Genomic DNA, 25,882 nt, shown 5'->3' with positions numbered 1-25,882 from the left:
ACTCCTCTCTTTAACAATTACAGCCTCTCTTCTAGCACATGCACTGTCTATAATGTTAAGCTTCCCAGTGCTTTTTTCTCTACAAACTGTACATTTTATATTTCTTTCTGCCTCACTTGTTATTTTTCATTGAAGAGCTACATGAGTATTACCAATGATAGCTTTGCCACTCATTCGACCTTCTGCTATTTGAAATTTCCTCAACCAAAGAAATGAGTCCATTACTTTTTCATGTAACCTCCAGCAAGTTCCTATGGCACAGGCAAAAGACAGCCAGATTCTTTGCCAAAATACCACAGGAGTGGCCTTGCCCAGTTGCTAATATTGCTCCTTTCTGAAACCTCATGAGCCCCACCTCTTTTGTCTGCATTTCTCTCAGTACTACTGTCTTCCAAGTCCCAACTAGAATGTTCCATTGAACTCTTCTTACAGCATTCAACTGCTTTTCTAACCAAATGTGCCAACATCTTCTACATTTCTCCCCAAAGCAATAAAGCATAGTAACAGCCCACTCCTGGTACTAACTTCTGTATATACTACTTTTCTGTTGCCGTGATAAAATACTGCTACCAAGGCAACTTACATAATAAAGGTTTACTTTGACTTACAGTTCTAGAATGGAAGGCCATAAGAGCATGTGAGGCATGGCAGCTGGTGACCAGAGTAGGAATCTGAGAAATCATGTCTTCAACCACAAACAGGAATCAGGTAGAGTAAACCAGAAGTGGGGCTAGGCAAAGAATCCTCAAAGTATGCCCCCAGTGATATACTTTCTCCAGCAAGATTACACTTCCTAAAGATTCCACAACTTTGCAAAACAGCACCATCAACAGAGAAAGTGTTCAAATACATGAGTCTCTGGGGAACATTTCTTGCAGAAGCCACCATGGGTTGACAGAATTTACTACAGATTTATACTAAACCAACAATAGTGAAGTGTAGGAACTGCATTTTTATGTAGCTCTCTTCCTTCGTCCATTCTTGTGCTACTATTATTGTGTGCATATATATATTCCAAATCTAACAATGCCTGCTTATAATTATTGCTTTACATAGTCTTATATCTTTTAAAGAACATACAAGAAAAAGGAAAGGTCAAATCAATTTTTAGAGTTTCTAAAGTGCCATTGCTGGTCCTCCTCGTTTATTCCTGCACATTCGACTTAACATCTTTAGTTATGTCCTTAACCACCACATAGGCACAGTAATGCTTATATTCTAACTATCTCATTCTGAGTCAGAAATGTTTTATTTGCGTATGTATGGCACAGGGATAGAATATAATTTTATAGATGTTGCTCATGAAATTACTTTTTAAATCAGTTAAATAAAGAAAATAAGTTTGTTGTTATCCCCTCCCCAACACACACACACACTCCTCTCTCTCCAAGAAATGTTGGGGATTATACCCAGGGAATACAGGCCCTTACAGATGGTTGTGAGTCACCTGACATGGATGCTGAGAACTGAATTTTGGGTCCACTGTAAGAGCAGCAAGCACTCTTAACTGCAGAACCATCTTTCCAGCCCCATGAACACAAGGTCTTATGCATGCTAAGCAAGTGTTCTACCACTGAGCCACACAGTCAATCCTTATTATGTTGTATTTTTATTATTATGTATGGAACTCCTGTCATTTGTGTGACTGTGTCTTTAGTACACCGGTTTTCAACCTGTGGGTCACAACCCCTTGTGTGAGTGTCAAACGACCTTTTCATAACGGTCACCTAAGACCATCAGAAAACACAGATATTTATATTATGATTCAGAATAGTAGTGAAGTTACAGTTATGAAGTAGCAATAAAAATAATTTTATGGTTGAGGTCACCATAATATGAGGAACTATAATAAAGGGTAACAGAATTAGGAAGGTTGAGAACCACTGATTTAATGTTTTGTAAAGAATGTATTCTTTCCAAGTTTATTTTCCTGAGAAGGTCTTTATTTTTGCCTTGGTTTATAAAGCATGGTTTTGTTGTGTTTAAGGACTGACAGGGTTTCTTTCCTTTTTCTTTTAGCACTTTGGATACATCATGTCCTCTCATGTTTCTGTTGTGAAGTGAACTGTGACAACGTTATTTCTTAGACATGTGATGAGTTAACTTTTCTCTTTTTCTACTTTCAAGATTTTCTCTTTGCATTTGAACAGTCAGGATTTCAATAATTGTTTTTTTTTTTTTTTCATGCTACTTGGAGTTCATTGAGCTGAATGTGGTTCTTAATACCTTCCATCATACTAGAGTGAGCTTTTTGTTTGTTTTGGTTTGTGATTTCATTTATATGCCATCCGTTCTTCCTCCTTCTGGTGTACATGTGCTGGTACACTTGATGGTGTCCCACGTTCCTCTGAGGCTCTTTGTATATTTTTGTCATTTGTTCAGATCAAAAGTCTTCTCTGACCATTTTTCCTGGTAGGTGAGCATGGGTGCGTGTATGGTGTGGCATGGACACTGCTGTTGCAGGCCAAGCCACTTAGAAAATTGCTCTTTGTTCAACTGTAAACAAGTAGCTTAAAAATTCTTTCCCCAAGTCATTCTTGAAAGGGGTGTGATCAGACACAGTCTTCAAGACTTGCCAGGGATAGGTGTGGTTTAACTTTAAGCCTGGCTTCATCAGAGGAGTGGCTCTTCAGTGAAAGCAGATGGGTCTTCAACCAGCATCAGATCAGAGGTTATGGGGTAGGAAGGCATCTTTCCTAGCCACTTCATCTGCATGTGGTTTGGGACTGTTTCCAAGTCTACCCCATACCCTGCATATCATGGTTGCTCACCTGGATGCATGCTATATGTGTAGACAGCCTTTCAGGTCTCTGGGCATGTTGTAATGCCATGAGGTATCTGCATAGCTGTCTCCCTCCCAGGTTTTCTCGGGGGCCTCTCTGATTGGGATGGTGTTTTGTTTTTGTTTTCGTGTTGCACTAGTTTCATGTAGCTACTAGCCTCCTTCTGCTTGCCTGTGGCTAACATCAGCACTGTTCTCAACAATACCCTTCCATGGGAACTTCTCCATGGTCTCCTCTAAACGAACAGTCTCTGTAGGGCAGAGCTGTGGAGCTCTCCATCATACCACCTGCCTACAGGGCCTGAAGGCCACTAACACTTGGGACAGTTACATGCATCTCCCAGACTGATACCCCTTGCCTTGGAAACGGGCACCAAGAAGACAATAGTAGTAGCAGTCCTTCTCTCTTGTCTCTCCAAGTATGGGCCCTCCATCCTATGAGCAAATTGGGGTAGAACAAGGGAGGCCGGTGTGCTTGGCCTGCAAGACCTAGGACAGAACTTCTGCCCTGTAAGCTGCATCTGTGTAGGGGAAAGGCTGCTTCTACCCAGAATGGAGTGTCTGCTACACTGACCTGAGGAGATGACGCTCCTAGGGTGGAACCGTCACTGTTAGACTGGGAGGTGAGGAAGAGGGAGCCGTGTTTTGGAGCCTCACCCATTCAGAGCAGTCACACAAAGTGGGGTTGTTGGTGGAACTGCTGTGAACTGTGGTGCAGATGCCACAGATTCAGTGTCCTTACTGACATTTAGTAAACTGCCTTGGGTAAATACTTCTCCATTTGTGTGTACTCGGAGGACAGTTTCCAGAGACTTGAAATGGGTGCTTTAAAATTGTTCACCAGTGAAATGCCTGTTTACTGAAGAGAAAAAGAAGGTTCCCTGTAACAGCTATCCTGGAAGTCCCAACCCTTAAAATTTTTTCCAGTGGAAAAATGTTTCTTTTGTTGGAGACTTTGTCATTTTTATCTCTCCTAGAATTCAATCAAATCCAGATCCAAGATTTCATGCAGCCACAAAAGAAAGCACTCACTCAAAAAGACAAGATTAGGTTTCCAATATAAGGCCTATTTCAAAAGCCAAGCAAAGAAATCTGTTGAGGTGCTTTTCAGAGTAGTTGCTCTCCAGAAATTGGGCAGTAATCAGAGGGGAAACACTAGCAATTACGTGTAAATCACTCTAAACCCGGAACAGCAGAAATAACCTCCTCCCTGGGAACTGCTTGGGGGGTTATGTTGGGACTTCTTCACTGTTAATACAGCTATTGCATTGAAATTCAATTGACCCTTTATGAAGGTGGATGGAAAAAATGTCTTCGATAAAGATTGGCAAGAACACAAAATAGCCCTCATCTGGTTTCTAGAGGCCCATAGGACAGGCTGCAAAGTACAGCAGATTGTACAGATGGATTGAGTGCAACGTAGCCATGCCTTTGAACCGCTTGCCTGTTGGGAAATTTGTGTCCCTTCTCTCTACCTCACCTTCTCCGTTTGCAGCTCCTGCTTCCGTGGAGCATGCGGAAATGTGGTGCACCTGGGACAGGTGGCTTCTGACTGGATACTGTCTCCCCAGTTGGACTTCTTCTTAGCCCCGCAATCTGTCCAAGAGAATGGCCAGTTGTGATGACAGCCAGTATGCCAAAGAGAAGACACAGCCCTAGGCAGCAGCCTTTGCTTCTGCCCCACGTTATTTATCCTGTGTGTTCCAATTCTGAACAGCTAACATCCTTCATGCCCCAAGCAGACAGCCATTTTCCCTGGCTTCAGGGCTAACAGAGCTGAAGGGGTAAATACTGACTCACCTGCTCCCTGGAGATACTCTTACTTGTCCTTTTCAAGTGACTATAGGACTGATGGTCAGGGGCACACTGAAGTCTGGCTACTTGCAGGCTGTGACCACTGCAGGGGTGACCTGACCTCTGCCTTTCTGATCCTGACCTCCACTCATGAGTTCTCTCTGAACACATTTGTATCAAAATACCCCACTCTGTATCTCTCTATTCTAAGCACAGCTTCTCCTCCCACAGCTTCCCAGCACATCTGCAGTGAGGCTTCTCAGCTTTTTTTCAAGAATATCATGAATTTAGACACTGCCTCACCACTTAACTGCATAGTATCTTTCTCTCCTTTCTCATCTCTGTCTCTCCCCAAGTCCCTCTTTCCCTTCCTCCCCTCTCCCTCGATCAGTAAATACCTTTCATTCCTTCTCTAAATAGCCTGGACACCATGATGGCCTCACCTCTTTGACCTTTGGCCTTCCTTGTCAATCCAGTTGTCTCAAGGCTTACTCTGGGCCTTTTTTTGTAACAGCCTCTCTCCTCCTCTGTTGGCCTCAACTATTCTTTAGAGACAGCAAGATTCCCTCCATACCCATCCCCCCCAGAATACAGGTTTGAGGCGTGATAAAAGGCAGAGCTCCTCTTCTTTCATTCACTGAGATGACAGAGAATTAGGCCATAGTCATGTACCGTGGAATGACCCAGAGTCCAAGGAAAACCTGCTGCTGGATCCTCCAACAGTTCCCTGTTAAAATGCCTTTAAAAGAGGTTTGATGCTGCTCAAACCTCTGATTGAATGAAAGAGGAAAGAAACCCAGATATTAATGTAAACTGCACTACTTTTAAATGTTGACAATTACTCTTTTTCTCCCCAAGAACCGGGGTCAGGGCTGGAGAAAAAAAAACTTAGCAGTTAAGGGCACTTCTATTCTTCCAGAGGACCTGAGTTCAGTTCCCAGCACCGACACGGTAGCTGACAATTGCCAGCAACTCCTGGGAGATCCAATGCCCTCTTGTGGCTTCTGTGAGCACTGTATACACATGGTGTACACACATACACACAAGAAAAACATTCATACACAAAATTAAACTAATAAAAAATAACCTGGGACCAGAAGAAAAACCACTTCTAGGCTACAATTAACCCTCCACCTCCCACAATAACTCAGTTCTCAGTCCTGGAAGGTTACCAGCTCAGCAATCCACTCAGGCTAATGGTAATAGCCGAGCATGGTGGCTGACACATGCAATCCCAGCACTTGGGAGGCTAAGACAGGAGATTGCTGAGAAATCAGGGTTAGCCAGGGCTACACAATAAGTTCCAGAACAACCTGGGACATACAGAGTGAGAACCTATCTCTAAAAATGTAGAAATATCTGTATCATAGGGTTGTCATAAGAGGAAAGAGTTACTACGTATAAAGTGTTTAGAACAGCAACTGGCACATAGTAAGACTTACTTTAAATAGCTATCATTATTATAATCAGAAAATGAATTAAGAAATTATTAGATCCGTCTGAAAGTTTCCCTCTGGGTTTTCTTTTCTAGCTCATTCTCACTTTCCTATGCATTACAAGCCACAAATGGAGTGCATTCCTCAAGAAGGGATCCTGTTTCTAGCTTTACCAGCCTCCACCCTTGGATGCTTTAGACCCAACCTAAACCATGGGGCTCTCACTTGGTGCCAAGACTCTTAGAACATCTACTTAGAAATAGTCCCCATATTGTCAGGATCTTAGCCTCACATTATCTTGGACTAAAAGAAAAAAGGTTTTCAAGCTAGATGCCTTATTCAGCAGTGGCAGTACAGAATGGAACACATGGACCAGATATGAAGTTGTTAATGCATTCCTTACTCAATGCAGGAGTTTTGGCTGTGTGTGGTGGTTCACCCACTGAATCCCAGTGCATGGGAGTCTGGGGTAGTAAGATTGTGAATTTGAGGCCAACCTGGGCTACAGAGCAAGGCCCAATATCAAAAACCAAACCAAAATGACAATGCAGGTATGCATGAGCTATTCATGGCTCAAGCATCTTTCAGCCTACTCTGGCCTCACATTCTGTCTAATACCAGCCATGGACCACACAAACTGTACTCATCTCTCCATCCTCCCATGTGTCTGAATGAAGTACTTATTACTTAACACATACATAAAAATAGTGAGTGCACAGGGATCAATGAACATAATGATTCCTACTTCTGCATTTCTGTAGCCCTGTAGCACTGAGATTTGGGACTTTGGTGATATATGGGCCCAATGCATATCTTGGCTCTCTGCTTCTTGTCAATTTTGGAGCATGGGACAGGTGCATCTTTCTCACTTTGAAGGTTTACTGTAAAACTAAGAGGTAGCATTGGTGTGCATTAGTTACTTTTCTATTGCTGATATAAAACACAATGACCAAGGCAACTATAGAAGGAAGGGCTTATTTGGGCTTATGGTTCCAGAGGGTAGGTGTCCATAATGATAGAGACAGCACGGTATCATGGCCAGACATGGTGACTGGAGCTGGAAGCTGAGAACTGAGGGTTCACATCTCAGACTACAAGTAGGAAACAGAGAAAGTGAACTGGGTATATGGAGGCTTTTGAAACCTCACGGTGATGTAATCATTCAGCAAGGCCACACCTTCTAAGCCTCCTCATACATTGCCAATAACTGGGGATCAAATATCTAGATGCCAGATCCTATGAAAAACATTCTCATTCAAACCACTGCAGTAGGTGAGTACCAACAGAGTCCTAATCAGTGACATTTCCTGTTATTGTGAATCATGATTTTACCTAATCCCAATACCCAACTGATGCTGTCTAATGGTGTTGGAGCAAGTTCATTTTCTCTGCTGGTTAACTCATTGAAGGGCAAGAAGGAAGTATTACTGTAAATTTGGGGGCGTCCTTGTAGAGCCAGCATATGATTCCAGGGAAGTCAGAGTCTCCTTTTGAGGTTGTCTTATTAATAAAAAGATTTTGAAAATGAACTCAAATGGAAGCTCAAAGACAATTTATCAGAGTTTAAACAAAAAAATCTCAGGTCAGAGAAGCTGTAAATCTTGAAGCTGCCTGGAGGAGGAGAATGGAGAAGAAATTGGGGGGAAGTCATGCTCTTTGAGATAAGCTGACACAGAGGTCAGCCACATGGCAGGGAGAAAAGAGCAAGCATTAGGGAGTTTAAATGAAAAACCCCATTATAGGCAAGTTTCAACTCTCACAGTTGTCCTTGGGGGAATGTGGAGAAGAGAGTAAGGGGTGGCATGCCATTTGAGATACAATGGCATGTGGATCAGCATTTGGTGGCAGCATATCCAAGAGAAGAGCTTTAAAGAAAGGGTAAGGAAGCTCAAAGTACCAGGGATTTTAAAGTCATACTTAGGCTCTAGCCAACAGCAAAAGAAAGACAGTAGAGAAGAAAAAGAAATAGTTACACTTTCCTGAGTCAGGACTCAGAAAGCCTGTCAGAGCCAGTTGAACCTCAAGGTGTCTTGTAGGGATGGCATTCGTAAGCGGGAATCCTGGAAAGGAAAGGTATATCACCTTATGGTGAACCTACCATCCTAAAAGTGATTCCTTCGGTAGGTTTAATTTTTAATATTATCATTTATTACAATTTATTCAATTTGTATCCCTGCTGTGTCCCCCTCCCTCATCTCCTCCCAATCCCACTCTCCCTCCCTCTTCTCCCCCTATGCCCCTCCTCTAGTCCACTGATAGGTGAGGTCCTCCTCCCCTTCTTTCTGACCCTAGCCTATCAGGTCTCATCAGGACTGGCTGCATCGTCTTCCTCTGTGGCCTGGCAAGTCTGCACCCCCCAGGGGGAGGTGATCAGAGAACCTATCACTGAGTTCCTGACCCGACCAACTGAATCAGCTCTTAAGGGAGAAACCAAGAGCATGTCTCCACCTAGAGGTAGATTCCATTCTTCACTGTCACAAAACCAGGGTGTTTCTCCCGGGAATCAAAAGAAGGAGAATCCATAGGGGAAGGGTGGAGTAAAGGTGGACCCTATGTACAAAAGTTAACTCAAAATGGATTGATCAAAGGTATACATGTAAGAACTAAAGCTTTAAAAGTCTTAGAAGGTAGCATAAATCTTCATAACCTTGAGCAAGCATAGACTTCTTAGGTATGACACCAAAGGCACAAGGGACAGAGAAAAAATTAGATACACTGAACTTTGTCAAAAGTTTTTTTTAAAATGTGCTTCAAAGGACACAATGAAGAAAGTTCATTGTGTTTCTGAGTTCTCCCAGGCTTTTAAAAGAAGAATTAACATCACATTTACTTAAACTATTCAAAAAATTTTGAAGGAGAAGAAAGAATTCTTCCAGACTCATTCTATGAGACTAACATTACCCTGAACAAAAAACGAACACAGGTGAAAAGCTTTTTAACAAAATACTGCCTAACTCATCCCAGATGATCAAATGAACACTCAACCTTTATCAAAAAGGATTTCTCCAAGCAATACAAAGCTGGAGCAATATATGCAAATCAATACAATTATCACCCATCTTTTTATATGGAAACCTCTCAGCAGACTATGTCTAGACACCTTTGGGTAACTATCAAAGGAATCAAAGACAGCTCACAATGGAGGTCCCTGCATACCTGTGTTTCACATGGCACTGTTCATAATAGCCAAGATATAGAAGCAACTTAGATAGCCTTCAACGGGTAAAGGGATAAAGACAATGTGATGAGTAGAATTTTTCAGAGGCCCTCTGTGGTAGGCTCCTGTCCTATTTCCTGTTTTCTCCCTCTTCCGATGTCCATCCTGTTTCTCTTTCTGAATGAGGATTGAGCATCTTTCCCAGGGTCCTCCTTCTTGCTTAGCTCCTTTAGTTGTACAGATTTTAATATGTTTATCCTATCTTATATGTTTAATGTCCACTTATAAGTGAGTATATACCATGTGTGTCTTTTTGCTTCTGGGATACCTCACGCAAGATGATCTTTTCTAGTTCTCACCATTTGCCTGCAAATTTCATGATTTCCTTATCGAAGCAGATGCTGAGACTCATAGCCAAACTTTGGGCAGAGTGCAGGGAATCTTATTAAAGAAGGGGGAGATGAAAGACCTTGAGGGGACAGGAGCGCCACAAGAAGAGCAACAGAACCAAAACATCTAGGCCTAGGGTACTTTTCTGAGACTGATACTCCAACCAAGGACCATTCATGGAGATAACCTAGAACTCTTGCACAGATGTAGCCATGGCAGCTCAGTCTCTAAGTAGGTTCCTTAGTAAGAGGAACAGGGGCTATCTCTGACATGAACTCAGTGGCTGGCTCTTTGATGACCTCCCCCTGAGGTCAGCAGGGTGGGGGGCAGCCTTACCAAGCCACAGAGGAAGACAATGCAGCCAGTCCTGATGAGACCTGATAGACTAGGGTCAGATGGAAGGGGAGGAGGCCCTCCCTTATCAGTGGACTGGGGGAGGGGTATGGGAGGAGAAGAGAAAGGAAGAAAGGGCAGGGTTGTGAGGGGATGAGGGAGGGGGTTACAGCTGGGATACAAAGTGAATAAATGATAATAAATAAAATAATAAATTTTGTAAAATGTATAAAAAAAAAAGAAAATGTGATGAGCCAATCTTGATGGCACAGGACTCTAATCCTAGGTATTCTGGGGACTAAAGGAAGAGGAACAAAAACTAGCTGGGCTGTAGAGTGATTTCAAGGCAAGCCTGGGGCACTTAATAAGGTCCTGTCACTAAAACAAAAATAAATTTGGTGTATATACACAACGGAATGTTATCCAGCCATAAAGAAGAAAAAAGCCATTTATTCTCAGGAGAAAGGCTGAAACTCCCAATCTTCATTTTAGTGAGATAAGGCAAACTCAGAAAGATGAGAGTCGCGTATTTTTTTTTCTCACATATGGAATCTAGATAAAGACAAAATGAAAGAGGTGATTATTAAGAAAACAAAATGCAGGGAGTGAGGAAAGGAGGTAAAGGAGAGGGTCTTCGGGTGAATGTGATCAAAGTAAATTCTATGGCTATGTGAAAAAGTCACAATCAATCCCATCTTTTACAATTAATTTACTTTATTTTTTTAATCTCGCTTTTAAAATTGGAAATAAGCCAAAAGCAGTAGTATGCATTTATAATCCTAGCTCTTGGCAGGCTCAGGGAGTCAGGGTTTGGGGCCACAATGGAGTACATAGTAAGTACCAGGCCAGCCTTAGCTACATAATGAGACCCTGATTCAGAAGAAATAATAGGCTTGATTTAAGCATTGGTGGTGAATGCCTATAATCCCACCATTTGAGAGGCTACAGCAGAAGAATCGTGAATTGCAGGTTAACCTGAGCTACAACCCTCCGCAACTCCAGTTCCAGGATTTCTGATGCCCTCTTCTGACTTCTGCAGGTAGCAGGCACACACATGGTACACAGACATATGTGCAGGAAAACCACCTATAGCTATAAAAGAAATAACCCATTTAAAAAATAAAAAAGAATCCAAATAGACTGTACCCAAAGAAGATACACAAATGACCAACAACATGAAAAACCATACAACATCATTATCCTCAAGAGAAACTTGAATCTTAACTACGTGAGGTACCACTTTACACCTAATAAGATAACTATAGTATTTTTATGTTGTTTTTGGTTTTGCGGTACTGGGGTTTGAACTGAGAGCCTTGTGCACATTAGGCGGGAGCTTTATGATTGAACCACATCCCTAGCACAGGATGGCTATAATCTAGTAGACAGACAATAAAAGGTGTTGTTGATAGAGATGTGAAGCAATTAGAACTTTCAGACATTGCTGACAGGACTGTAAAATGATGAGGTCTCTATAAGAAACAGTCCAATAATTCCTGAAAGAATTAATCATATGACCCAGGCTATCATATAATCTACATATTCCAATTGTAGATATATCTGGGAAATAAATGTATATGTCCACATAAAAATGGCTACATAAATATTCATAGGAGCTTGTGCATAACAACTAGAAAGTGAAAATAGCACAAGTTTTATTTGGTATGTGAGTGGGGAAACAAATCCACATTATGAAATTCAGTTATAAGAAGAAATAAAGTAAGTCAGACATGGTGACAAATACCTGAAATCTCAGTTCAAAGAGGGCTGAAAAATGCAGTGAGTTTGAGATCAGCCTGAGCTGTATAGTGAGTTCAAGGTCAGCCTCAAAACCAGAATGAGACATTGCCTCAAAAACAAAAACAACAAACAAAAACAAATTATAGAAGTGCTGATATGTGCTCTAATGTGAATAAACTTTGGAAACATTGTGCTAAGTGAAAGAAACCAGATGCAGAGCCTACGTGTTGTTAGTGATTCCATTTATGAGAACTACTCAGATGAGGCAAATCCATAGAGACAGAGAATAGATAAGTAGTTGCCAGGGAATAGGGGAGAAATGACACAGAGCCCAAATAAAGTTGGAGTTTCATCGGCAGGGGCTGAAAATGATCAAAAGTTAAAATGTGAGGGTGCGACACAGCTCTGAACATATGAAAGTCCACAGAATTATATACTTTAACTGGTGGACTAGTTGGTATGTGTTTACATCAGTTTTCTACACTATAACACATGTCTGAGATAATCAATGATAAATGGTTTTGGTGTTCTGTCTTTTGCCAGTTGGTCTCATTGTTTTGGGCCTGTGTTAGTCCAACAAGGCAGGAGGACAGGGCAAAGCAAAACAGCTCAAGAATGGCCAGAAGTGAGGGAAACAAAGGAAGAGACCAGGATCTCACAATCCCTTCAAGAACTTTTCCATGGCCTAAAGACTTCCCATTATGCCTCACTCTTAGAGTTTTAGATCATTTCTCAATGGTAAGAAGCTGGGGAACAAGCCTCTAATACAGACATTTGGGACTATTACAGATCCAAACTGTAATTGCATGTGAATTATATCTCAATAAAACTTTTTAAAGGGGGAGAAAAGAACTATTCAGAGCCACCACGATCAACTTAACAAGAAGTCATCAGGAGGCATGTGTGTAGGAATGTGGTCCTTTGGCTATTGTGGCTGTAGTGTATGTACACATATGTTTCAAGTGTACATATATATAACTGTTTCAAACTATTCTTGTCCTGACGTGGCCCTAAAGCCAAGCTGTCACATGGGCAAAATTCTTCTTCTGGCTTTCCAGCTAAAGATGAAAATTTTTAATTTACTGTCCTTTGAAGGGTCTTTGCATTCCTATTGCACACCATTGCTGTATACAGTTTGGAGAGCAATGCATCTTCCTAGGTGAGGCAAATTTAGAGAGATTTTACCATCTATTTCTCTTTGTAGGCAGGGCTTCGGGAGAAGAGTGGAGTCATAAAGACTGTATGTAGCATATACTGACACATCAGAATGCCACCACTAGGTTTCCTAGCCAGCTATATTAAACTTTTCCTTGTACACAGGACCCAGGGCTAGAATGCTAGGCCTTCCCAGTGGAGACTTTACCTGATGAAAGCCTTCTCAAGATGTCCTGAATCCCAGGCCACTGACAACCAAAGCAGAGGCTTCTTGGAGGAATTAGTCTTAACAAGACCTGCCTCAGATAAGGGACATTTTGTGGCATAATGGTAAGAGAGATCAGTGGCACTGATGGTAAACCAATGGACAATGAATGCCATGATAGACTTCCATATTATTCCTGGCTGGACTTTACATAAGTGAATTTGAACATACTCACAGAAATCACAGCAATAGCCTGTGGCAGCCCCTCATGCCCAGTCCTGTTTCTTCAAGGCCACCAATTTTAGCTCCTCATTTCTCTAAATAAAGCATTTTAACTATTGTTCCTTCCTTTACCAATTTACGACAATCTGTTGAACTGTGCTAAGCTAGCTGAGGATTTAATGTCACTATATCATTCATCATCATTTTTCATTTCTTTGTTGCTCACTCTAGTAGTGCTTGCAGTATACTAATACCCTTATGTTCCTATCATTGATTATCAACTGCTTTTCAACCCCTACTTGTTGAGATAAGATACTGGTACCCTTCTCCTTACCTTCAGCTCTTTCTCCATCCAGCTTATTCACTAGGAAACATTTTAGTAAAACATTTTTTTTTATTAATTACAATTTATTCACTTTGTTACCACCTGTGGCCCCCTCCCTATTACCCTTCTAATCACACCCTCCCTCCTCCTCCTGCTCCCATGACCCTCCCCAAGTCCACTGAGAGTGGAGGTCCTCCTCCCCTTCCATCTGACTCTAGCCTATCAGGTCTCATCAGGACTGGCTGCATTGTCTTCCTCTGTGGCCTGGCAAGGCTGCTCCCCCATCAGGGGAAGGTGATCAAAGGGCCAGCCACTGAGTTCATGTCAGAACAGCCCCTGTTCCCCTTACTAGGGTACCCATTTGGACACTGAGCTGCCATGGGCTACATCCTAAGCAGGGGTTCTAAGTTATCTCCATGAATGTTCCTTGGTTGGAGTATCAGTCTCAGACAAGACCCCTGTGCCCAGATTTTTTTGGTTCTGTTGTTGTCCTTGTGGAGCTCCTGTCCTCTCCAGGTCTTTCATCTCCCCCTTCTTTCATAAGATTTCCTGCACTCTGCCCCAAGTTTGGCTATGAGTCACAGCATCTGCTTTGATACCCTGCTGGGTAGAATCTTTCAGAAGCCTTCTGTGGTAGGCTCCTGTCCTGTTCCCTGTTTTCTCCTACTTCCAACGTCCATCCCGTTTACCTTTCCGAGTGAGGGTTGATCATCTTACTCAGGTCCTCTTTCTTGCTTAGCTTCTTAAGGTGTACAGATTTTAGTATGTTTATCTGTTGGAGCCGAACAGTTCTTGAGTTGGGAGTGAGGATTGAAAGAAAAAATTATTAAACCAACCCACTACACATGGGATCATTCCGAGGGGGTTTTAGTAGAAAACTAGTAGCCAGTTTATCCCAACAATCCCTTTTTAAGTCAGAGCAAAAGCACCTCAAGACAATGAATGAATTCACAGGGAAGTCAAAACTTCTATACCTCAACCACCTGTCTGTGTGATCCTCACACAAACAAAAAAGTGTGAACCTGACAAGACATCCCACCTGCTGTCTCAAACAAAAGGAGATAGACTTGGCAGCTTATCACTGACTCCAGTGAAGGCCAAGGTGAAAACAGGTCTTTCCGCTGAGATCTAAATAACAAAGCAGCCTGGCAGACCAGCAGCTTCCCACATTTATCCTATATTATATGACTAGTATACATGTAAAAGTGAGTATATGCCATGTGTGTGTTTCTGCTTCTGGGATACCTCACTCAGGATGATCTTTTCCAGTTCCCACCATTTGCCTGCAAATTTCATTATTTCCTTGTTTTTAATTGCTGAGTAGTATTCCATTGTATAGATATACCACAATTTCTGTATCCATTCTTCAGCCGAGGGGCATCTGGGCTGTTTCCAGCTTCTGGCTATTACAAATAAAGCTGCTACAAACATGGTTGAGCAAACGTCCTTGTTGTGTACTTGAGCATATTTTGGATTTATGCCTAGGAGTGGTATAGCTGGATCTTCAGGTAGCACTATTCCTAATTTTCTGAGAAAGCACCAGATTGATTTCCAAAGTAGTTGTGCAAGTTTACATTCCCACCAGCAATGAAGGAGGGTTCTCCTATCTCCAAATCCTCTCTACTATGTCTTCTCATTTGAGTTTATGATCTTAGCTATTTTAATGGGTGTAAGGTGAAATCTCAGGGTCATTTTGATTTTCGTTTCTCTGATGACTAAGGACACTAAGCATTTCTTTAAATGTTTCTCTGTCATTCGAAATTCCTCTACCGAGGAATTCCTCTCTGTTTAGCTCTGTTCCCCAATTTTTAATTGTATTACTTGATTTGATGCTGTTTAACTTCTTGCATTCTTTATATATTCTGGATATTAGCACTCTGTCAGCTATAGGGTTGATGAAGATCATTTATCTGAAGGCTGTCGTTTTGTTCTGATGACAGTGTCCTTTTTACTTTACAGAAGCTTTTCAGTTTCATGAGGTCCCATTTATTGGTTCTTGATCTTAGAGCCTGTGTTGTTGGTGTTCTGTTCAGGGAGTTGTCTGCTGTGCCAGTGAGTTCAAGGCCCTTCCCCACTTTTTCTTCTAACAGATTTAGTGTCTGGTTTATGTTGAGGTCTTTGATCCACTTATACTTTAATTTTGTGCAGGGTGATAGCTTTCTGTCTGTCTGCATTTTTCTACATGTAGACATCCAGTTAGACCAGCACCATTTGTTAAAGATCTATCTTTTTTCCATTGTATGGTTTTGGAATCTTTGTCAAAAATCAGGTGTCCATTAGTGTGTGGGTTTATTTCTGGGTCTTCTATTTGATTCCATTGATTCACCATTCTGTTTCTATGCCAGTACCATGCAGTTTTTATTACTATTGCTCTATAGTACAGCTTAAGATCAGGAATGGAGATATCTTCATATTATCTGTTGTTGTACAGGATTTCCTTGTTTTTAATTGTTTTAGCAATTCTGTTTTTTTTTTAATTTTTCCATATAAAATTTAGAATTGTTCTTTCAAATTCTGTAAAGAATTGTGTTGGCATTTTGATGGGAATTACATTGAATCTGTAGATTCCTTTTGGACTTGGAGCCTGGAATCTTCTTTTTCGTCTATTCCTACTATTCTTAGATTTCATCTTTTCATGGTGTCCTTGATTTCTTCGATGTTTTGTGTTTAGGACTTTTCTGATTTTACTTTTTCTTTGAGAGATATATCAATTTTTCGCACTTGTATCTTTAGCACCAGAGATTCTCTCTTCCATCTCTTGTATTCTGTTGGTGATGCTTACCTTTGTGGTTCCTGATCTTTTCTCCAAGTTCTCCAGCTCCAGGGTTTTCTCTGTTTGTGTTCTCTTTCTTGATTCTAATTCTGTTTTCATGTCTTGCACCATTTCCTTCATCTGTTTGCGTGTGGATTCCTGTCTTTCCATGATGGTCTCTAAATATGCCACTACTTGTGCCTCTACATGTGCCTCTATTTGTTTGGCTGTATTTGCCTGTATTTCTTTGAGAGCTTTGTTTGTTTTCTCTCTATATGCACTGAGGCTCCTGCTAAGGCTAGCTGCTGCCCACCTGAGCCACAGACCTGGGAGGACCATACTGCTGCTGCCTCTGCAGTCTCAATCACCCAGCACAAAGGCTCTTGCTTGGGGCAACTACTGCAGCCTCTGCCAAGCACGGAGGCCAATGCTTGGAGCAAGCAGAAGTGCAGGGAGGTCTAATATTCACTACTCTCATGCTCTGGAGATATCCATGGGTGACCTGGATCCAATCTGTCCCAGCTCATAGGTTGTCTCCTCGCCCAGGAAGCCTCAATGTCGATGTTTTGGCTTCAGCTGCCCCTCCACTCACCAATTTCGGAATTTCAGATCCTGTGTCCCTCAGATATGGTGAGTGCTGGTCACCACTATCTTGGACTCCTTAGTAAAACATGTGATCTTTTTTTTTTTTCATTTTAATGGTTTTGAGATAAGATTTCATGTAGTCCATATTGATATGTAGCCAAGGATGATCTTCCAATCCCAATCTTCCTGCTTCCACCTCCTGAGTGCCAGGATGTTAGGAGTGAGCCACCACTCCTGTCTGCTTCTTTTCCAAAGCCCTTGTCTAAAAGGCAGCTATGAAGGACAAAGTTGACTTTTCCGGAGCATGCACGATTATCAGGGGCTGCATGCCCACAATGTCTTATTTAATCCTTGTAATACTGAAAAGGGAATCACATCATTGTGATTTGAGACATGAGAAACTGACCAAAGCACACATCTGGTAGGGACCCAAGCTGGATTTGAACCAAAGTTGGACTTCAAAGTCCCAACTCTTTTCCCAGAGGTCCATGAGTCCTTCAGCTTTGGTTTCATCTACAGTATTCTGAGTCCCCTTATTATGACCAAAGTTTGAACTGAAAGTCCGTATCTGTTTTTGGAACCCCATGGCGATTCCGGCTCATTCACTGGAGGGCACAAGAAAGGGCAACTTAAGAGGGAACTGAAGGCAATTGCAATGTCCCTGGGGAAGAGGAGTGGGCCATCTGCTGGGATGGATGTTTTAGCTGCATTCCTGGCCTCCCTCTCTACCTGATTCTAGGCCTTGGCCTTTGGAAGCCAGCGCAAAAATCTCAGGTGGTATCTGAGGCAAGACTGAGGTCCATTTAATAGGACCACCATTCCTATCCCAGTCATGCTGCCTTAGATATAAAGCAAATTCTGGATTTTGAAGGTTATAGCTGACTCAGACCATTGTTCTGGCATTGCAATCGTAGACACATGTGGGAAATTCCCAAACTGACTTTCCCACAGAGCTGTTTTGGAGTGGGAGGCAGAAAGAGTCGGGGGGGGGGAGTGTATTTTAGTTATTTATTTGATTAGTATTTTTTTTTAAATTGGCAGACCATTTCAACCAGAGGCTCCAAGTGGGATTCCCCCAGGAGTCACTTCTGGGCATATAAAAGTCTAAAGGTTAGAAGGCCTGGACCTAATTTTCCATATGGAGTTAGAGAAGGCCATAATACAATTAAATGGACTATCTAGATTTTTTTTGCTCATCTTCATGATGCTTTCATAGGAAAGCATTTGGACCTCCACACCCATCTATTTCTCCCCCAACCCTGAACAGCTGGATTCTTCCTCCCTGTTGAGATTCTAGACATCCTCCCTACTACACCTTGGCTACATCTCAGTCTTTCCATCTCCTTGCTTTAGTCTTTATTCTTGGGCCCTGGCTTACCAACTGCCCCATACCTCCAAAGTCCTGCCACCTCAATGATAACCCCACATCATGTCATCACCACTGCTAGATGGATCTGCATACATAACAGCTCTCTGAGGACTTAGGAAAGGCCTGCTATGCATCTTACATCATAAAGCCCAAAGGCCTCAGTTTAGCACCCCAAGGGCCACGCTTACCTGCCTTCAGCCTACCTCTTGGGTCACCTCTTGATGCTCTCTAATGGATAGAGAGATTCCTGGAGAAAGACAAGCTGCATAGTATATTTTTGGACTCCAGGTGCACAGAAAGTTTAATTAGGAAGTGGTGGGGTTGTTCTGCTCAGTTCACGAACCCCAAAAGACCAGGAATAAACAGACTCTGCTGTAAATACATGAGGTTCTTTTTATTGTAAATTTCAAGCTGCAGCTTGGGCCCACACACACCCACCGCCGAAGCGGTGGGAGCCAAGCACGCCGTGCCCAGGTTAGTTGGGTCATTTAAAGATTCTGGTCCATCCCAGCATGCCCAAGGCAGGGGCGATTCCTGCCTGGAAAGCATCTATTGGTCAAAATATGCTACATTTTGAATTGATTGGCTATAGGAAGGTTCCCAGGCCATTAATGATCTGGTGTCCCTCCCTAGGGGGATGGACCAGTTTCCTAGCAATTATATTTCTAGTGGGTGGGGAAAGAATGCAGTAAGGTGGTCCTTCCCCTCAATGCATTACTGGACTTCTCTACCCACCTAGTTCAGGCCTTAATTAATAATAGCTGCTAATTTATCTTTTGGTCTCTCAGGGTCAGGACTTATTTGCTGAGGGAATAAAAGAATGAGTGTGACAAAGGCATCATGAGCTGGGGTTATGGCTCAGGGGCAGAGTGCCTTATTTAGCACAGAAGACCATGGGTTCCATTCCAGTGTCACTATAAGATAATTAAAAATAAATTGCATGGTTTTGTGTGGAAAAGAGCTGTCATTTGACTTATTTTTTTTCCATAGCTGCGCAGGGGTCTCTTTCACTGGCTGAGTGAGTGGCCTTTTAATAAATCTTCCTATTTTCTGAGCTTCTTGTCCTACACTCAAGCTCAGACGGACCACAGAGGTGTTTGTTGATGAGCACATGAAATTCACTTGAAATGCCTTGTGTCCAACACACGTGCACTTTAGTTGTGCACCACGCCAGCCTGTTTCTAACCCCCCCTCCCAGCCCCCAGCCCATCATTTTCATTAGCTTTTCAGTGCCTGGAGGCGTTTACATTTGTAGCTCTGGGATTAGACTCTCCTTTCAACTCTGGCACGGCTGGAATTCTGTTTGACCTGCTTTGAAAGGCAACCTTGCCAGTGCTTTGCTTAAGCGGTTTGCAAGGCTAATATCCAGCAGCCAGGCAGAACTAACCGTGCCTCCTGAAAGAGTCCACAAAAGGACAGTGGTGAGAGCCTTTAGTATTTCTGATTTGTGTAGTCAGCTGCACAGGGAGATGCTATTCCATTGAAAGTGATTGTTTTTACATAGCCAAGCACAAGTGGTGCCCGTCTACAGCGTAGAACGGACCCAGCACAGCCTGCCATTGGCCGTCAGCTGGGCATACAGAGGGCATTGGTTGGAGGCACAAAGTATGGATTTAGCCCAAGTTGCCTGGCAGGGTACTCTCCAGAACAGAGTGTTGAATGGGAGTGTGTGCTGGATATGGCCCAGTGTATGGAGGGACTCCACAGAGCCACCCACAGAGTGCGCAGGGGGATCAGGGAAGCATTTTCCCCAGTGAGTTCTTTGGCATTAACCAGTCCCAAGGGCTCCATGAGCTGCAAATCTGCCTGGCCACAGGCCAGCAGAGCACAGCTTCCTGAGAGATGTTAGACAGACACAGCAGTGGCTGGAAGGCAGTGGCTTGGCCCGGATGGCAACTGAGCCCCGCTCTTTTGGTCAGCATCTGGGTAAGAAGTTCTGAGAGCCAGGTAGATGGCTGATGAGGCTGTGGGACCGTCGTGAGATGCAAGTCAGGCACTGGGTGGGTAAAAGTGGAGCTGCTGATGGCTACAGCCACTGTGTAGCTGTGTAGGGATGGGGCTGCCCCTAAACTTGGCATGGCTAGTGGGGAGGGGCTGTCCTTTTAGGGAGTCCCAGCAGCCAGTGCACTGCATGTAGGTGCTTGTTGGCTCCGAAATGGTGGGTGGGAGCGGGAGAGGTGGCATAAGAGAGAGAAAAGCCACATTTCTGACTAAGCTGTCTCACGTGCCTGGAACAGCTCCAGGGCGCTTTCCAGTGAAGGAGATTGATGCAGTGTGATTTGGCCTCCCCATTCTTTCCCGCACTGTTGCTTTTGAACTCAAGGAGACAAATCTCCCATAGTCCTGTTGGTCAGCATCAGATAGAATGGAGAAGGTAAACTTTGCAAAACAACTTCATGGAGCACATTTCAAAGTCCCAGGGAAATGTTTTTGACACACTTGTTGATGGTTTCTTTGGCATGACTACAGCCCACTCATGTCAACCAGACACACTTAGGACTGAGGGCTACAAAGAGTAGTGGGCACTTGGGTGATGGGGCTGTCAGGCCTCACTGATGATAAGGGTGATAAGTACTGGCTGGTCAAGGCTTGGTTGTGGCCATCCGCAAAGAACAGGAAAATGAAGGAAAGATGGTATGTGGAGATGGGACGCAACTAGAAGATAATTGGAATTGTGCTATGTGGTTTGATAGTGTGTGTGTGTGTGTGTGTGTGTGTGTGTGTGTGTGTGTGTGTGTGTTGGGGAGCCTACATATAGCTGTGGTGTATAGATTTCTTCTGAATAGCCTGAAACCAGGATACTAAGTCACCGATGGGATGGCTCAGAACAAAGCCAGAGAAGCCAATGTCAGCTAGGTAGGAGTATAGGAACTAACAACTAGACCTTTGCCTGGCACTGGCAGACCCATTGAGATTTCTTGCCTACTCCAGCTAACTTGCAGTGTGCTTGCTTATTGGAAGCCACAGAAACCCACACACTGACCCATGCCATTTCTGACACACTCAGGTGCTCCTTGGGGCCCTGAGTGAAGAGAAGAGTTTGTGAAGCCAGGATCTTAGTTGCAGACGTATACTGTAGCCTCTATAGCTAAGGTTATATCATCATCATCCGGCCAGGCTGTTTGCTGGGATGTAGTTGCTTGCTGAGATAGAAGCTGTGGAAGGGATTCTGGCGTCTATGGGATCCTCTGTCCCTTTTCAGTACTAAGAGTTCAAAGCACACTAAGGGTTCAGAGAAATCTTGGGCTCTGCAGCCGCTACCTGTGCCCTGCCCATCTTCCCCATCACTTCCTACTGGGGATGCCTGCGAGGGTATGATACAGGAGCTAGCAAGCACTTGGCCCTTCATCCTTACAGCTGCTAGGCAATTGTCCAGACCTTGATGGTGAAGGCATCCATTATACGAGGGCACTATGTGAGTGAGCCAAAGACAGGCATCCCTTAAGCAGCAAGACTTTGGTCTAGCAAGTAGGCTCTGGGCTTCCCTGGCCTGTGTATGCCAACAGATGCATACAGGACCACATTCTCCACCCCAGCCCTGGCAAACAGCATATGGGTAGAGGTCAGCCAAGTCTGAAACAACTTGTAGTATAAGCAGCCACAATGCTTATATTCACAATGCCCATCCATTCACTTTACTTTTGAAAACACTATGCAGGGGAAAGAAAGCCAAGTCCAAAGTACCTGCGAACCATTTTCTGCCTCCTTTCTGCCAGTTTGTGACTGATGTGAAAAGCAACATTGGTTTGAGCTCTTTTTCCTTAGTGAACTGCTTTCTTTTCAAAAAAAATTTTTTTAAAAAATTTATGTGCATGTCGGGGAAGTATGCCTTGTATGTATGTGTGCCCAAAGATTACAGAAAAAGACATCAGATCCCTGGGAGCCAGAGTTACAGGACGTTATAAGTCGTAGCCCCCACACTGCCAATGTGGACTCAGGTCCTCTGGAAGATCAGCAAGGACTCTTTTTTTAATTATTTTTATTAATTACAGTTTATTCACTTTGTAGCTCCCCTGTACCTCCCTCCCTCCTCCCCTCCCACCCTCCCTCTTCCCCACCCCTGTCCCTCTCCCAGTCCACTGATAGTGGAGGTCCTCCTTTCCTTCCATCTGACCCTAGCCTATCAGGTCTCATCAGGACTGGCTGCATTGTCTTCCTCTGTGGCCTGGTAAGGCTGCTCCCCCCTCGGGGGTAGGTGATCAAAGAGCAGGCCAATCAGTTCGTGTCAGAGACAGTCCCTGTCCCTATTACTATGGAGGCCACTTGGACACTGAACTGCCATAGGCTACCTCCGTGCCGGGGTTCCAGGCCATCCCCATGAGTGGTCCAGCAAGGACTCTTATCCACTAAGGCATCTCTTCCACACTGAATTGTTTACTTGGTCTTCTAAACTGAGCTCCAGTGGTATCTCTAACGCCTTCCTTTGAGACAAACACTTTTTGGTCCAACCCTCAGTGTTGCTACTGAAATACAGTTGAATATTTTCATGTTCATTCAACAAACTTTATAAAAAGATAATATCTCATGTATACCTAGAGTCCCTTGGGACGCTGAGGCAAGAGAATAGCAAGTTTGAGGCCAGGCTAGGTTACATAATGTGAATGTTTTGAAAGAAAATGAATGGGCAAAGAAAAGAGGTTTTGGTGTCTTCTATAAGCTGGTCTTGAACTCCTGGACCCAACTGTCAGCCCACCTCAGTCTCACACATAGTTGGGATTACTGGAACACACTATCCGGCCTTGCTTTCAACAAACTTTCATTGACTTCATTGGCAAGGGCAGTGCTGGGCTGCCTGGATGAAGAAATAAGCAATACTTGCCTTTAAGAAGTAGCTAGTCTAGTAGGGAGAGAAACAGAGAGCAAGCAATGAGTTTAAGTGTGTATCAGCTTGCACAGAACTCCCCGAGAGAGGCGGCCCTGAGGATGGAAATAGAGGAAAGACACATCGCCAGGACCACACCGAGGAACACGTAGGACTTTCCTGGCCTGGAGAACCTTGGGCAGAAGCTGAGCGTTCTGGAAAGCAAGGGCATGCTCAGGCGTTGGCGAGCAGCCCTGTGATGGGTGTGTAAGGAATGGAGAGCTGGAAGTGGTAGAGAGCGAAGCAAATCTGTTGGAGCCTGGTGGGCCATGCTGTGATCTTGGCCACTTTTCTTCTGGAGGCAGTAGGGAGCCAGCTGAAAGGCTAAAGGGCAGTGGCAGGTCTGTCTGATGTTGGCTCTGGAAGTTCTACTCTGGGGCCTGTATGTTTCGGGTGACTAGAGGGGACAGTAGAAAGGTGCCACTGGGGAGCCAGATCCCTAGCATCTAGACTTGCTCAGTCCAGACCTGCAGACTGTGAATGAGGGTGGTGAGTTGTGAAGATGGGCTGGTGAACTTTTTGCCTTCGTGCAAATGCTTGCAATAAATAATTTATAAGGGAGAAAGTGCTATTTGGGCTGATGATGTAAGAGCTTTCAGCAAATGGGTGGGCTGGTTTCCTTACCTTGTGTCTGTGGCAAGGCAGACCATCCTGATGGAATGAAAAGCTGCTCACCTTAAGGTGGGCAAGAAACTAACAGGAGAAGCTGGGGCCAGGGTTCTTACACCATTTTAAGGGCACATCTCCAGTGAGTTAACTTCTCTCCAGTGGCCTCCACCGATAGCCCATCAGTGCTATCAGCTGAGAGGAGGAATGTGGGAAGCTGTTACTACAGCCTGTCCTGGGTACTCAGCTCACCACTTCATGGGGGCTGGCTCCCTGGGCATCTACCCTGAGCCTCCAATGGACATAGAAAAGGTGAAACATTCAAAAGCAAACTCCTGGCCTTGTCTCTCACCACTGTTGTTATGGTCCTCCCCACCACTGTTAATGTCAAACTGAGCTTTCTAATTGCTCAGAACCCAAATCTCCTCAATTACATTCTCCTATCCTCCACATCTAAATCATGTGGTTTCCATCTCCAAAATATATCTGGAACCAAATGACATGTTATCTTCGTGGTCTGTGGCTGGTCTGTCACCTCTCACCTGGAGATCTAAACGCCTCCCATGGGATCTCCTGGCAGATTCCTCCCCAGATCCTCTCCAGTTTTCTCAGCACCACAGCTAGCATGATCCTGACATAAAGGAGATGAGACCTTGACTTGGCAAAAAGCCCCCTCTAATGGCTCTCTCTTTCAGATTGCCAGCACCCCTGCCTGTGTGACCTTGTGCTGACATTCTGTTTCTGGTCAGTCACTGCTCCAGCCAGTGGCCTCCTTGTTGCTCCCCAGGCAGCCTCCAAGGCCTTTGCATGTGCTCTTCTCTTTACCTGGAGTCCTTTCCTCCAGATCCCCGCACTGCTCCCTCCTCTCTCCCCTCATCCAGAACTCTGCCTCATAATTAGGCTTCTTCAGCCCTCCTGTTAAAGAGTAGCACCTCCCCCCAACCCCAGAGCTTGTCCTTTCTTTCCTGTTTCTCCAAATATCTTGTTTGCCGCCTGTCCTGATCATTTCTTTTATGTGTTGTCTATCTTTCTCCACCAGAATGTAAGCCCTGTGCAGCAGACGTGTTCCCTCTGCTCCCTCTCACTATGGTTTGGACTACAACAGGTGCATAAAGACTACTCAGCAAGGACTTATTGAGTAGATGAACAGTGAGGGTCACCGAGATGCCCTGGACCACCTCTCAGCCATGGGACATTGAATTCTCAGGAGCAAATGATTTTAAGAGCAGCAAAGACTCCAGAAGCTCGTAGGAGTTAACAGGCCCAGCCACAGTAACCTTGGACTAGTCCCCACTAATCTTCAGTTTGCTCATATATAAAATGATTGTAAACATGGTGAGACAGTTCACAGGATAAACCTGAGTTTCATCCCCAGATCTACAGTGGAAGGAGAGAGCCAACTCCCAAAAGTTGTCTTCTGATATCCTCATGTGTGCATCAAGACATGTGAATGCACATACAAACACACACACACACACACACACACACACACACACAGAGAGAGAGAGAGAGAGAGAGAGAGAGAGAGAGAGAGAGAGAAATTAATTCTTAACTAATTAGGCTAAGGCATAGCTCAGTGGCAAGGTTCCTGCATAGTATGCATGAAGCCCTGGGTTTCATCCCTGCTACTACAATACATTAACAGATAAAGATAAAATGTAACAGATAGAGTACTTTCATATTGTGATGCCATAATCTGTAAAAACCACTGTATTCAAGCCTGGTGACATGGGCCTGTTATCCTGGCTGTTTAGGAGACTGAAGTGGGAGGATCAAAAGTTTAAGGACTGCTTGGACTGGGATTTGGAGTAAGTTCAAGGCCAGTCTAGGCAACTTAAAAAGACCCTGACTCAAAATAAAAACTAAAGAAAAGAACTAAAAATGTAGATCAATTGTAAAGCATTTACCAAGCATGCAAACTCAATTTCCAATGTTGCAAAAACAAACAAACAAACGGTTTTTTGAGTTCTTGAGAAGTGAGATGAACAACTGACAAACTGGCCTTGCCACTCAGGCCCTGCGGCAGAAAGCAGAGGTTTTGACTCCTGTGATTCACTATTTCTTTCTTGACCTCTTCTGTTTAAAACACAGTCTTATCTTTGACCTGCATCTATAAATAACACTCCATTACAGCTGTTCAAATAATAATGGGAAAGGGGCTGCCAGACTG

General features: G+C 43.7%; 1 protein-coding gene across 1 annotated transcript in view; it reads left to right on the top strand.

Moving 5' to 3' along the window:
• Positions 1-25,882, top strand: part of Nhsl2 (NHS like 2) — a 262,855-nt gene that overhangs the window by 78,737 nt on the left and 158,236 nt on the right. The window lies entirely within an intron of this gene.

This window comes from Meriones unguiculatus, chromosome X (genome assembly GCF_030254825.1).
Source record: "Meriones unguiculatus strain TT.TT164.6M chromosome X, Bangor_MerUng_6.1, whole genome shotgun sequence".
In the NCBI taxonomy this organism is placed as follows: Eukaryota; Metazoa; Chordata; class Mammalia; order Rodentia; family Muridae; genus Meriones; species Meriones unguiculatus.
Note: the sequence above shows the minus strand (reverse complement) of the source record. Positions and strands in the feature narration are given on the sequence as shown.